The sequence below is a fragment of the Rhamphochromis longiceps genome, linkage group LG5, assembly GCF_057381845.1.
Source record: "Rhamphochromis longiceps isolate RC_006_pf linkage group LG5, R_longiceps_female_GT1.1, whole genome shotgun sequence".
NCBI classification, from domain to species: Eukaryota; Metazoa; Chordata; class Actinopteri; order Cichliformes; family Cichlidae; genus Rhamphochromis; species Rhamphochromis longiceps.
This window is the reverse complement of record NC_140561.1, coordinates 16,186,242-16,200,452: the sequence shown is the minus strand read 5'-3', so window position 1 is coordinate 16,200,452 and position 14,211 is coordinate 16,186,242.

Genomic DNA, 14,211 nt, shown 5'->3' with positions numbered 1-14,211 from the left:
TGGATACCGTAGTTTCAATACAACAAACATCTTCCTTCCTTCCTGGATTTCCTGAGTCCTTACCAGTTCTCCTTCACATCTTTCTTTGACCTGATGATGCTTTCCAGGTCAAGGAAGAGAGATGAGGAAAATGAGGTAGGGGGTCATTTTTTGTTCTTTTTTTTTTTTTTTTTTTTTAACTATTTGACAGCCAGACATGATGAGGAAGCGATGGTTCTAACGGTGCGCACCATAAACTACAGCTACAAACTGTAAGCTTGTATCAGATTTGTACACAACTGGGTTTCTTTTTGGAAACGAAGCGGTCGCCTCCTGTTGTTCATATGAAAAACTGCAAGTAGATCTCCATGTACAGTCTATATGCTTTTATATATATATATTTATTTTACATTTTGTGTGTGTGTTTCACTTTCTCAGTTTCCCTTTGCATTACATAGAGAGAGAGAGAGAGAGAGAGAGAGAGAGAGAGATCAGAATGCAGGTTTACAACATTAGGAAATTGCTGCGGTACTTAGTGCAAAACATACTGTCATTATCAAGTACTGATCCTCGTGGGAGTGTTTGGTCCTAAACCCCTACCCAGCTCTCTCTTACTGTCCTCAGGCTTCTTCCACCTACACCTGTCAGCACCCATTAGACGTTAAAGCACACAACACCACAGGATGTGCTCTCGTTTACTCTTTGACCTTTCTCTCACCAACATACACATGATATACAGCAATTGGTAAACCTCTCCCTTTCAAGCTCTTCTGTATTTGAAAAGCAGCTGCATTTATCAGACTGATTTTTTACACAATTTCAAAATGGGAACATTGTAGTTGCATAGCATCTCTCTCTCGTGTACGTGTACGTTCTCTTGCAGCGATTATGACACTTTAATTATTTGGCTAACTGATGAAGCACATATCAAACTGAATGCACTGCTGTGTGATAAAAGCCAGCCTCAATCAGAAATAGGGATTTGAGAAGGCAAATCGTTATTCAAACAGAGGGTCACGGCAGCAAGCAGGTGTTAGGTAAGGTGGAGAAATATTTGGGTGACTGGTGAGTCATATGATTCTGGTTCTTTTGGAGCAACTCTCTGTATATTGGAAAGCAGCTTCTACACCTTGACTCATTCCCTTCTCCCTGGGGAGTCCTCTCTGTCAGACTGCAGGGGAAATTGACCTGTGAGTAAAGAAAGCATTTTTTGGGGAATGGTTATTTATTGAACTGGTAGAGAGGAGACTTGATGATTCACTGACAGATTCACGCACGCCCACGGATACAGACACACAAATACTATTTTATTTTAGGGAACTTTTATGAAGAATATCAAGGTAACTTCAAGCAAGCCAGGATCCCTTTTGCTCTGCAGTCAGAACATTTTCTCCCTCTTCGTGCCACTCTTCTTCCCTGACTCACAATTGAGCTTTTTGTAGCTACAGCATTATCCGGTCTAGTCAGTACAACTGACTCTCAGGTCTGTGTAATATGATTTTATCACCCTTTCCTTCATTTAACCTAATTTTGTTGTTGTCAAATGAAAATATTGTATCACCTTTCAGGAGTTAAGAAGTCCATTACTCATGGTTATCCAGTGGGACTTGAATGCACGGAATTGAGATGTGAATTTATCACCAGAAGTAGTAGAGTATGCTATGTTTCAGTGGACATAAAAGGGATTACTGGTTATTTCTAAGTGATTTCCTGCTGTTAGGACTTTGCATCCCCAAGAAATGCTGCTAGATTCTGCGTGCCTTTCCCTTCAGGAAGAGCCACCAGCTACCATTTTTCATCAGGTCTAGGGACATCTTTTCTTGTTGGAGGGTTTTCCTTTAGATCTCCACCGACCTTGATGTTAACATAGCTGCAAACTCTAAAAATATAGCGTCAGTGTACTTCACCTTCTTATGTGTATCCTCCAGTGCGTCATCCTAGAGCACTGAAAGATCATGATGGTCTAAGGTTGGTTTGATGTGTCTCTAACTGGCCCATGTCTCCCACTATCTTCCAGCTATGTGCCCCACCTAGCTGACCAATTCTGGGTCTCGCTGTGTCTGGCTTCACCCTCACATTCCTAGACTTGGGGTCAGTAATCATGACCATCACGCTCCAAGTGCAGTGGAGAGAAGTTAAACACTTTGGCACACAGTTGCTTGTTTACAATTCAAAATCATCATTTACGTGGAGCTGGCTCTCTTTGCAGCTCCATTTTCAGTCTCCAGCGTTTCCCGAGAGAAATATTTGGCCCATGGCTGAAAAATCCCAATCAGTTAACTGCCACCATTCCTGTCTGAGCTCTAATTAGTTTGTGCTTTTTCACTCCTGCATCTTTTTGCAACCAATCCACCCACCGGATGTCTGCGGCCTGACTCACACACTCACCGCAATTCACCACTTATCACCCCGTATATCTCCACTTGCCATCTTAACCGAGTTTCTTGGCCTTTTCACACGCAGATGTATTCTTTTTTTGCTTTGTGTGTCGGCTGTTCGATCTCTGGTTGTTTCTCTTTTGTGTTTGTTTTTTGTAAGATTAAATCTCTCTCAAATAAACCGCTAAAACTGATCTTGCCTCCCTGATCATGTTTGCAATCCTTCTCGTTCTCATCATACTAAGCACAGCGAGCAGCTAGTTAACAAAATTTGGTCCGAAACCACATTGGCTGATTAAAGTTGCTGCCGTAAAACTAAATGAAGAGCACGTGCAACACTTTTCTGACACTCATAACAAGTCGAAATGATGATGGAGGAGATGTGCGTTTGATACATTTCAAGAATCCCTTGTGAAAAAAGGACTATCATTCTTGCTTCTAGCAGACAAACTGAACTGAACGAACAAAGAAACGCTGAGATGCCTCGAGAGCCTTTCATGATACCATTCTTTAAGAAACACACAAAGGCACCACACCCAGGCCAGCAGCCCACCTGATCTGATGCTTAGCGACATGACCTTCACGTCTCGCCCGGCACAATGGAAAGCCCCTCAGGTGATCTCTCCCAGTCTCTCGCTCTCACTTCCCTTCCCCAGCCCCCCCAATACCATGTTGCCTGTTTGGTGCTCTCCCAGCTATGGTCTGGTACCAACTGTCACTTGTATTCACCGGCAACACGCAGGCACAACCACCAACACGCAGATGCAGCCAAGCATGATTGGAGGCACAGACAAAATCACATACACACACTCGAGGGTGCGCACGAATGACAAACGCAGACCACCCACACACAGGTTTGAGGAGAGTTACCACCTAGGACAGAAGGGTCGGAGGAGGAGGAGGAGGAGGATGGAGACAAGTGTGTTATTCGTTTATTGGTGTTGTGAGTCCACAAAAGAGTTTTAAAGTTCTTCTAATACTGTGATTATCTTTTTTTATTTTTTAATTCTCTTTGATGTGATGCTAATGAACAAGACAGGACCTGGAGTTACAGCAGGACCTGCCCCACCCTGGTTTGAAGTAGGTGGTCACAATGTGTGTGTGTGTGTGTGTGTGTGTGTCTGCAATACAGGCAGGGTTGTAATCAAGCAGCAAGCTGTCCCGTCCTGACATGAACTGGTCACTTACCATCCCTCAGTCTGACAGCTTACATTATAATTCATGAGGTGGATGCAAGGCTCCTCCACACACACACCTTATTTAGCCTTATGGTGTTCATCAACACAGCGGTGAGCAGAGAGAATTTTACTGCTGTCACCACGCAGTGTAGAGTCACATCTAATTAAAGCCTTCCTGTTTTACTGCTGCAGATTATTTTGCCTTGCCAGGCAAGCAGTGTAATCAGTGGATGTGCTTTGCTGGTGTTGTGACAGACTCCAGCAGTATCTGTGGTGTTGCAGTTTTTTGACCAGGTTAATTGTGAATCATTTGGACTTTGTGCTATTTTTCAAACAGTACTTTTATCTGCTAAACCTTTGTGTAAAGAGAGTTGTTTTGACTTGTGTGTTAGCGCATTGTTTGAAATATCGCAACAAATAATGCAGAGTGTACACTATCACAGCATCATTAGGCTGAGAGTAAAATTATTGAGTGGGCCGACAAAAATTGGGACATTTATGCTCACCTTAGCTCGACTCGTGGTAACTTTCGTTTTCTAGCCATGAGTTCAAAAGTTTACTTTGTCAAGCGCTTTAGTTTATGACCAAGTACTTCCATGGGTAAAAATAGAATAGCCCTTAGACTCGGGTATCATGAACCTGGACCCTTGCAAACATGGTACATCACAGTAAGCACTTCAGTTGCCATGAATCAGAAAAATATCTGGATGCTTTTTACTGTGAAGCATCTGCAGAGAGCCAGGGTCAACTCTGTGTTCTTCATCTCTTTAAATCTGAAAATCGTGGTCCTCTTTCTGTATTCTTCTAGGAGGAGTTATGTTAGGAGTAGTGTTGGGGTTGATGCTACAAAAAAGAAATATATTACACATTACACATTACCTTTCTGAACAGTAATGCAGTATGCTGCTTATACTTCACGCTCTGGCTGTTTGGCTGGGGTAAGCATTCACTTGACTTCATCATCCCTCTGGGTTATTTGCTAGCTTTGCGTTAGCATGCTGTATGTGCAGATGATTGCAAAGTGCTATGTTGTGTTAGCAGCACAGGGTCGTCAGCAGACACGGGACGGGCAAACTTTGACTGAGGTGGGGGGAATTGTGGTTCAAATCACGTAGCTTTCTTTTTCTAGGATAGCAATCATATTTACAGTCATATACGCATTGTACACTCATAGAGAAATGTAGCCACAATTATAAAAGTCCAAAAATTTTCATCTTAAATTGCAGAGGCAAAGCAGGAGACAAACAGGAGAGACTGCACACTAGGACAGTGTACTGTGAACGTGACCTCAACACATCTTCAACACATTTCCATTAGTTTGGCAGTTTTCAAGTAGGATCACGCTCTAAAACTAGCTGAACAAGCTTATGAATGTTTTCCAAAACTCTGACCTGCACGTGCCCGTCTGCTCAGTGTCCTCCTCAGTCACGCTGGTTATCACGATTGCTGCAGGAGCACTAAACTACCGTGAAGTAGGTAAATAAAACTGAGGTTTCACTGCAGTAACTTATTGGCGATTTGAGTGTTTTACGATTTTCATCACCAAATTGTATAAATTAGTGTAACTTATAGCTGAAGTGTATCAGTAGAAATCAGCTGAGGGTGGACGGTGACTTTGTTTGAATGGTCCTGGATCCCTGCGGCCCACTTTACCAGCATCTTTAAATAACAACCAAGACTCTTTTTTTTTTTTTTCCCACCTTAGTGGCAGTCCTGATCTATTTGTGACTCTGCTTAGAAGGAAAAGTTAAACACCATGTTGCTGCTTTTCAATGTGGCCATGAGAACATTGGGTTTGTGCCAATAAAAGGGTATATAAATATTCAGTCAGTATATATGAAGGGTCAGAAGTAAAAACCCTTGCAGTGGTATGAGGTTTTCGTGCTATAGAAAGACAAACACATCATCAGTGACAAGAAAAAAAGCGACACAAGCTCAGAGCATGCCTGCTTGCTTCATCCTGTGCACTCCTTCTCTGTTGCTTGTGTTTCCTTTACAGAGTCTGCATAAACACACTGGAATGCTGCAGTGGAGACAGTAGAAGTCTGTGTTTCCAAAGGATGTGTTTGTGTGCAGTGGCCTCTAAGGGCGTTTATCTTTGAGAAGGGAAAATGCACTTTCATCCTCAAGCCTATTAACACGTCTCCCAGTGACACACCTGTCAAAGGAAAGTTCAGATTATATTCACACAGATCCAATCTGTTCTTCTTCTGTGGGTTTTAAAACTCTTCTTTCTTAATTTGCAAAATTCTATATGCACTAAAGTGTTATTGCTCCACTGTTGCATTTTCCCCCCTTTTTGCAGTGAGAATGGGGCCAATGTGACTGAATTCTTTGGGTCTGTGCCTTGCTGGACTAGATACTTGGATGGCTGCATAACATCTGGACTATGAACAACCTTTTCCAATATGACCTGAAATGACCTGGCGTGTTCTCACACCCTCACATGCACACAAAGTTGAACTGTTCAAAAAACACGGTCCAGTTCTTACAGACACAGATGTGCCAGACATCGCCAGTGGGCTTAGGAAAGTGTGTCTGTGTGCATGCGTGTGAGTGTGCACATGTGCGTCCATGCATCTATCTGTGTCTTCATTGCACAGACATGAAGACACAGATAGATGCACGGACTCTCACACTCACACTCTGTATGGGCTTGTTGTAGGAACCACTAACTTGAATATTCACTTGTCTTTCTTTTTTTTTTTTTTAATTCAACCTGAGCCTCATTTTCCTATTTACTGTATTTTCCGCACTATAAGGCGCACTTACGATACGATCCTTTAATTTTCACAAAAATCGACGGTGCGCCTTATGTATGAATTCTGGTTGTGCTTACTGACCTCGAACCGATTTCATGTGGTACACGGTGCTCAAAAATCTGTCAAAAAATGTTTTAGTAAGACTTAAGCTATGAACCCGCACCGCTTGATGGATTGTCGGAGCATTACAGCTACCGTAGTCGGGAGCCTTGCGGAGTAATCTGGGTCCAAAACTCCGTCCCCTTCAGGTCTGAGAGACAAACAAACACTGCGGCATCACTGAGAGTTAAAAACTGTCTAAATTCTTTCATCTTTAATAAAATGATCTGCTTTGCTGTTTTACTAGGAGTAACAATTACGTTTCACATCCAGGAATCCATAAAAAACAGAATTTATTACATTTAATGGAGTTAGAAGTTAGCAGGAAGTTAGCTCGCTAGTTTCCACCTAAACATGATATAGCATGTTCTGACTGAGAGATTTCTGAAAAATTTAAATGTACAGCTCTGCTGTCACTTCCAACATAAACGAAGAAGAAAACTAAACAGCAGTGATGTTTGTAGGGTTTCTGAAGTTGGGCTAGCTGGTATATAATGATGTGCTACATGACTGCTAACGACACAGCTATGTTAGCATAACATAAACACAGTGAAGCTGGAGGATGAACGCTAACTTTTTTCCACTCGATAAAAGTTAACGGGGGTTCCCGAAGGTTAGGGACAAATGCAATCTCATGGCAGGATGCAGTAAACGGACCAAAACTTCAGTCAGGAGAACAACTGAGATAATCCATCCAGAATACGAGGTTAGTCATTAATATACTGCAACAACATGGGAATAGAGCGGCTGTGAGAGAATTCAACATTAATGAATCAATGGTATGAAAATGGAGGAAGCAAGAAGAATGAGTTGAGTAAAGTTTGAATTATTTGAGTGTATTGTTTCGCTTAATGCGCCTTATAATCTGGTGCGCCTTATGTATGAAAACAGACCCGTTCATCGACATTGCGCCTTATGGTCCAAAAAATACGGTAATTCCACTTGCAGTTGTAAGGACCTGCAGGTCCTGAGAATGCCATTTGTAACTCTCTGATCCATAACTGTAAAATTAGCTTAAACTGACACGTGTCTTGCCATCTGCTGTTATACTACACCAGCACAGATGTTTTAGTCAGGAGTAGCCATGAACTTAAGTAGAAAACAAGGTGAAAGAGATGAGATGAAGCCACTGGTAGGGAAGATTGATGCCAGGTAGCATTTATTATTCGAGTTACTATATAGGGATACCACATCACTGCAGTGAATGAGGCAGAGAGACTGAGAGCATGTCTGTGTTTAGCAAAGTGCTTACTGCTAGACAACTGAGAGGAGATCATGGTAAGGTTTTTTTAAAGGTTCTTTATATATGAGGAAGTTTAACATTACCTGCTGTCTCTCAGCGGGTAAATCACACTGCTGCCAGTGATGCTTTGCCAGTTTGCGCAGGCGTTACGCTAGGTATGTGGTCAGGCCGACTGCATAACCGACCAGTATACGTGTCCTTTTCCTTATGCAGATAGTAAATGGCAGCACAGAAATAGAAGCGGCCACCGTGCGTGTTTCCTTCTCCTAAGTCTACACAACACAGACTCAAAGGATGGCCTAACTAACCTGTTAAAGTGGAGACTGGCTGAGCTAATTTACACATGAAAGCTGCTGCCTGTAACATCGTGAACTCTGTTAGAACTCACTGAATTCAAATCAGTGACTGATGTCACACGTACCCTGGCCAGCGGTTCTGATGGAGATGCATTTCCCCACCATTTAAAAATGTGTTTCTGTATTTAATTTTCTTTTTCTTTTTTTCATCTGCAAACAAATAAGTGACATGTTTTCTCTGCAATGTGTAAATATTACTGGACCTCACCTGCCGATTAACAAAGCCTGTAATGCACGTCTGCATACTTGGATCTCAATTATGCAAAATCTTTCAAACGATATGATTTACAGCATAATATAGCAGCATTTATATAAAATTCTCAGTGAAAATATCTCAGTTTTTTTGGCGCATACGCACTCAGAAGTAAGACAGTGAGTGTGAGCAGAAGCTTGTGCTTGGAGACAGGTGCACTCATCTTCAAGACACTTCCCCCTCCTTCTAATATCTACATCTGCATTTCTTCCTTTCCCTCCTCCCTGCTCTTTTCTCTCTCCCTCTTCCTTCTGCAGTGCTCAGGTGGGATGGTGATGCATCGGCTCAAGCAAGCGTCTTATTAGCTGAGCGCTAACAGGCAGGCAGTGTTCCCGTGGGGGCTGAATGATGCTGAGTCATCCTGTAGAAGCCGAACAGTACAAGTCTTCTTTCTGATCCACACACAGACACACACACACACACACATGTACTCTGGCAGCTGGATGGAAAATACACTCACCTGCACATACACAAGAGCGTTTGACTTGCTGGATTCCAGAGGGAGTGTTACAGTGTAGGCGTGTCAGGTTCAGTATGCATGGTTGTGTGTGTGGGCATGTGTGTGTGAGGGGCGGATAGGCGCAGAAACAATAATGTTACATGTAGCCACCGCTACTAACCTCCCCATACACACATTTTCTTTTCCCCCCACCTGTGCAGGTTGTTAAAACAGCAGTGTGAGACCAGATTTGGTGACAGTCCCTCTCGCGTCACCTCGCGACTTTTTTAGTCGACATTACCTGATTACTCAGACACACAGTTTGACACGTCCAGATCTGCACCTGTTCTTTATTCAGTTTTGTCAATCATTTCAACTCCTGCATCCCACAAAAATTGGATGTTTTTAAGCATTTTTCCACAAGCTGAAAGTTGCTCTTTAGGCTTAACTTTTCTTGAAGCTTCCCTCTAGTTGGAGAAAGTGATATATGTTGCTTATAGATGTGCCTTATAGATGGGAGACTAAAAGGTTAAAGTCTTAGCTACAAAGCAGGTAGAGACTTACCTCTGTGAAGAAACTTTTTCTATGGTGGAGGTCAGTCAGAGTGTAGCAGGAGAGTGGAGTTCTTAAGTTTTACTTTTAATTCACTACATTCTTTGTTAAGAGAGGGCAAAAAAACATATTTGAATGAAATTTGTTAGAGCTGCTGGTAGGCCACAGATTGTTTTAAATAATCCCAGCTGCTGAACAGTCCTGACCCTTCGCTAAACAAGCCACCCATTGTCTCTGTTGCAACTGACAAATCTTTCAGGCACAGATGCTGTTTACGATAACAAATTCATAGTAACTAGTAATAGTTTGAAACAAACAGGCCTCTCATTTTTTTAGCGTACAACCATCAGTTCAGTTAATTGCATGCTTCAGTATGTGCAACAAATTGACTGCATTTCTGTTTGAAATAGTTACAGATACAACCACTTTCAGCTGCTTCCTTATTCACAAGGGGTCACCATAGAACAGGGTTTGCCAACCTTTCTGATGATGAGTGCTGTCTAAAATTTCCTCAGAAGTCAATGTGCCATATGATTGCATTAGCAATAAATGTAATAACGCTCTATATTAACAGTTACACACTATATAGAACAACTTTATAGAATTATATTTGTTCGCAGATGTTGGCAGCTATCAGCGAATAGTTGTCAGCTATTTGGAAACAAAAAAAAGACACTTTTTGTATATAACAAGAAGAGCAAATGAACTGTACAACAGAAAATGCAAATGCTATTCATGGTCTCCTCACAATAATGATAAGAAAAATAAACTGGGCCAATATGGCATGTTTGTTAATACAGAGATACACATGTTAATGTGATCTCTGGTCTCCCACTCAGAGACACAGGTCTCCGAGTGTCCAGCATTCAGACGGCCACCTGAGGACACCTCTTCATGTGAGAGAAAATCTGCTCACACAGATATGTAGAGCCAAATACTGTCAATAAGGCCTCTGCAATGTTCTGAAGAGAGTTAAACTTCTCAGGTAGTGATATCCAGCAGGTGAAAAGCTCCATGAACACGCACACCTGTGGATTCCAGCTGCGTTCGTAGTTCTGCAAACTTTGACCCCCACAAAGTCGAGGTTTTTATTTCAATCAGCTGCATTGCGATGTCGCATTAGCTGGTGTTAACTCAGCCAGTTAAGTGTAAACTGTCAGCGTGCCGTTTACCTCAACTGTCAATATGTGTCCACATCTTGATGCATGCTCAATCATCCAGGTAAGTAAATCTCCAAAAGTTGATTCTGTTCATCTGGACTTAGCATTTTCAGTGGGAGAAAAGTTTCATAACTCATCCAAGTGACTTCTTCAGTCTCAGCTGACTGCAGGTTTCCCCAATCTTATAAACAGTACATTTGCATAATGACTGGAACTAGCACCACTGAAGGAACAATGGGCTGGGAGGTCAGTTTCTTTATGATGATTATGCAAATTCTCATGACCATTGATCAACAACCACTGATCAAAGCCCACTGACCAATGGCCATGAGTACCATTCCCAGAGAGTTGGGGAATGGCTGCAATCACAGCATTGTAAGATGGCGAAAGATGTACCCTTAGGCCCCATCCTGGATTCAGAGATGGTCTCTCCCTTTTCACGTAAATGGCCTCCTTGACTCCGCGCTCAAACCAGCGTTCCTCCCTGTCCAGGATGTGTACATCCTCATCAATGAAAGAGCGTCCACTGGCCTGTAGGTGTAAATATACTGCAGAGTCCTGACCTGACGAGGTGGCTATTCTGTGTTGTGCCATCCGCTTCGTCAGAGGTATAAATCTTGGCAATCCTCCTGGCACTTCACAGCGTACACTATGTTACTCTGTTTGTGTCGGGGGATCCGATCCTTGGGGTGGACCAACGTTTGGCGCAGAGTGTTTTGGGGTTTTAAAGCCACAGAGACACGGTGTTTAGAAAAAATGTGTCTCAACTGTTCCAATACTCATGACACATACGGGATCACTACAGGTTTTCACTTAGTCACTGAAAATGCTACGTCCAGATGAACAGAATCAACTTTTGGAGATGTGTCCATATCTAGTTAATCTGAAGGAAGCTGTAAAACTTTATAAAAGGAGTCAACGAGCTGATGAACCAATGAAGCTCACTTGATACCAATGACAACGATACTGAAGTAAAGTTAGCTTTTAGCCTCTGTTAGCTACGGTTAGCCAGTGCTAGCTTTTGTTAGCGTCTGTTAGCTACTGTTAGCTTTTGTTAGCATCTGTTAGCCAGTGTTAGTAACATTTTCTTTGAAGTTTATGTAACTTTGTTTTTTTCCATACTGAGAACATACAGGTATGAACCTTCACTTTTGAAGGTGTCTGAAGGTGCAGATATGAATTACAATTTTCCTCCAGGACACATTAATACCTACAAGGTCTTTTTTCCATTGCTTTTGATCTCCCACATATGTGGCTGGTCTCAAGCCACATACTTAAAACATAATTAGGTGGAACAGCAATGTCCATCTCTTTTTTTTTTTTTTTTTCTTTTTTTTTCCCGCCTGTCCCATTTGGTTCTTTAGCCATCAGAATTGTTGTCTGAAGACCAACAAGGATACCCAATGGATTTACTTTGCCAAACGGATCATCATGGCCTTGCCGTATTGGTCCATTTGGTCGATCTTTGTTTTTATTATTTATTATATTTTATTTTCAGATGTTACAGACGGGACAGACATGAGTGAGAGATAGGAAAGGGAGAAAGAAAGAGGAAGGAAAGGAAAAACAGAAGGGGAGAGGGACAGTGAGAAAGGGGGGGAGAGAAAAAAAAATAAAAATCTCCTGGATCACCTGTTGAGAGAAGAATAGAAAACAAGCAAAAAAAGACAAAAAAAAAAAAGAAACAAAGCAACATACTAAACACAACACCATCGCATTAATCTAGATAAGTGTAAACAGCAGTAAATACTAAATATTCAATGTTGTTGTGCAGCACGCAGGACAGATGTGCTTCGAGGTAGCAGCCAAGAAAGGTGTAATTTGGGTCTACGAGCAGTGAACACCCGTGTGCATACCTGTGTGGATCAGCGCGCTTGTATTCCAAAGGTTTCTCCATGTAACGATCTGTTAGGGAGTGTGGGGGGGCCACAGCCCCGTCCTCCAGGGTGTGAAGCAGGTATGGAGGAGATCAAAACTCCAGACATCCAGAGGCCCCCAGAACACAAGAAACCATGGAAGACCAACAGAGGGGCAGCCGCGCCACTGTTCCAGTAAGAGCTGAGGAGAGTCCCAGATGAGGGTTCACTCAGCAGCCGCGGAGCAGAAGCCAGGGGGAGTTGCAGTGACGCGCCCGTGAGCTCCGCCGGCCGCCAGCTGTGCCTGAGTGACCGAGCCCCAGGCCGAGAGGCCGGGGGCACCCCACCCCCGAAGGGGCCCGAGCGAGCCCCAGGCTCCAGGCCCCGATAAGCGGCCGCCAAGGAGTGAGCCGGTGTGTACCTGGACGCCCACCCCCAGACACAAAGAACCACCAACGCACCGACACCTGAGGGAGTCCGCCACCGGCAGGGGAAGTGGTGGTAGGTGGAGATAGGCCTCCAAACCTTGGAGGGCCTGAGGTGTCCCCAGAGAGGTGGCGTCTGATACCCAACCTGACATATAGACACAGACATACAGGCACATACAGACACAAACATCCATTCCCCCCCTCATGCTCTCATATGCACTCACTCCACACTCAACCAACGTGGAGACAGACATAAAGAGACGCTGTACACACGATCACACTCCCCAAGCGTACTCTACAAACCGGGTCTAGGTACCCTTGCCCCTGGAGGGGGGAACTGCACCCAGACCCAGGTGGTGTTACCCTTTTCCCTGCGGTGGGGAGAGGCAGACCACCCCGACTCCGTAGCAGCAGGGAGGCCCCACACCCCAGACCGCAGTCGGACGGCCAACTCCACCTAGCCCTCCCGCTCCAGCAGGCCGCAGAGAATGGGGGTGGGAGAAGACTCCAAACCTCCCTCCACCCACTCATTGTAGTGTTGATGCATGTGTGTTCTAAGGTGCAATTAAAACCCAGGAGGGCATGGAGCTACCTGCCAAGGAGCAGCAGGTAAGCGCATAGTCCCTCCTGCTAGCCCTCAATGTCTAAGTGTATTTAAAATTGAGAGGTGGGCAACGACGCCAGGGGTGAGGTGTACACCCTGATGGTAATTTGGACTCCGTGATTGTGCCCACCCCCAAGATCCTATATGTATGTGTAATGAGAGTGTGAATAATGTGAATGTCTAAGTTGTGGGATAAAATTGAGGCAGAGGCAGCCAGAAGGGGACAGAGGGGGGGGGTAGCCTCCTCTGCACCCTGCTGACATACCCCTACTCCAAGGCCCTGTATGTGTGGGTGGTTGTGGTGGAGCGGGAAGAGGGAGGCAGCTGGAGATGGGGAGGGAAGGAAGGGAGGGGCAGGTAACCCCTCCCTGGGGCCAGCTCCCCCGCTGACCCCAGTAGGCACTCCCACACTCCGCGACCCGCCAGGGAAAGGGGGCCCAGGCCCATCCAGACCGGGGCCCAGTGCAGCAGCGCCTCCCGGCCCCACAGAGCCCGGGACAGTCCACCCAACCCCACCACAGAGAAAACTGCACCCACCCCACCATCCGCTCATCTTCCAGACTACATAAGACAGTAAACGCCCAGGCTGAGATCTTCCTCCACCTCTCCTGTATCTCCCCCTCCTGCAGAGAGAGTTCCTGAAGAGAGGAAAGCTCCTGCAAGATGTGACAATCTCCCCCACCAGTTGAAGAGCCCCCCAGGCGGTTCGACGCACCGGCGGCACCCTGCTCCAGGGCCGGGCCTCCATGCACCCACCCGCCCACAACCCCGGCAACACACCAACCAGGATCCAAGCCCCCGAGGCCCGGCCCGGGCCCCAGCCCAGAGACGGAGCGCCCCCAGAACCTCACGCCCATCCCGGACCCACCCAGGGCCAGCCAGGCTACCAGGTCCATCTCAACAACTGTATTCAAGCTGCTTTGG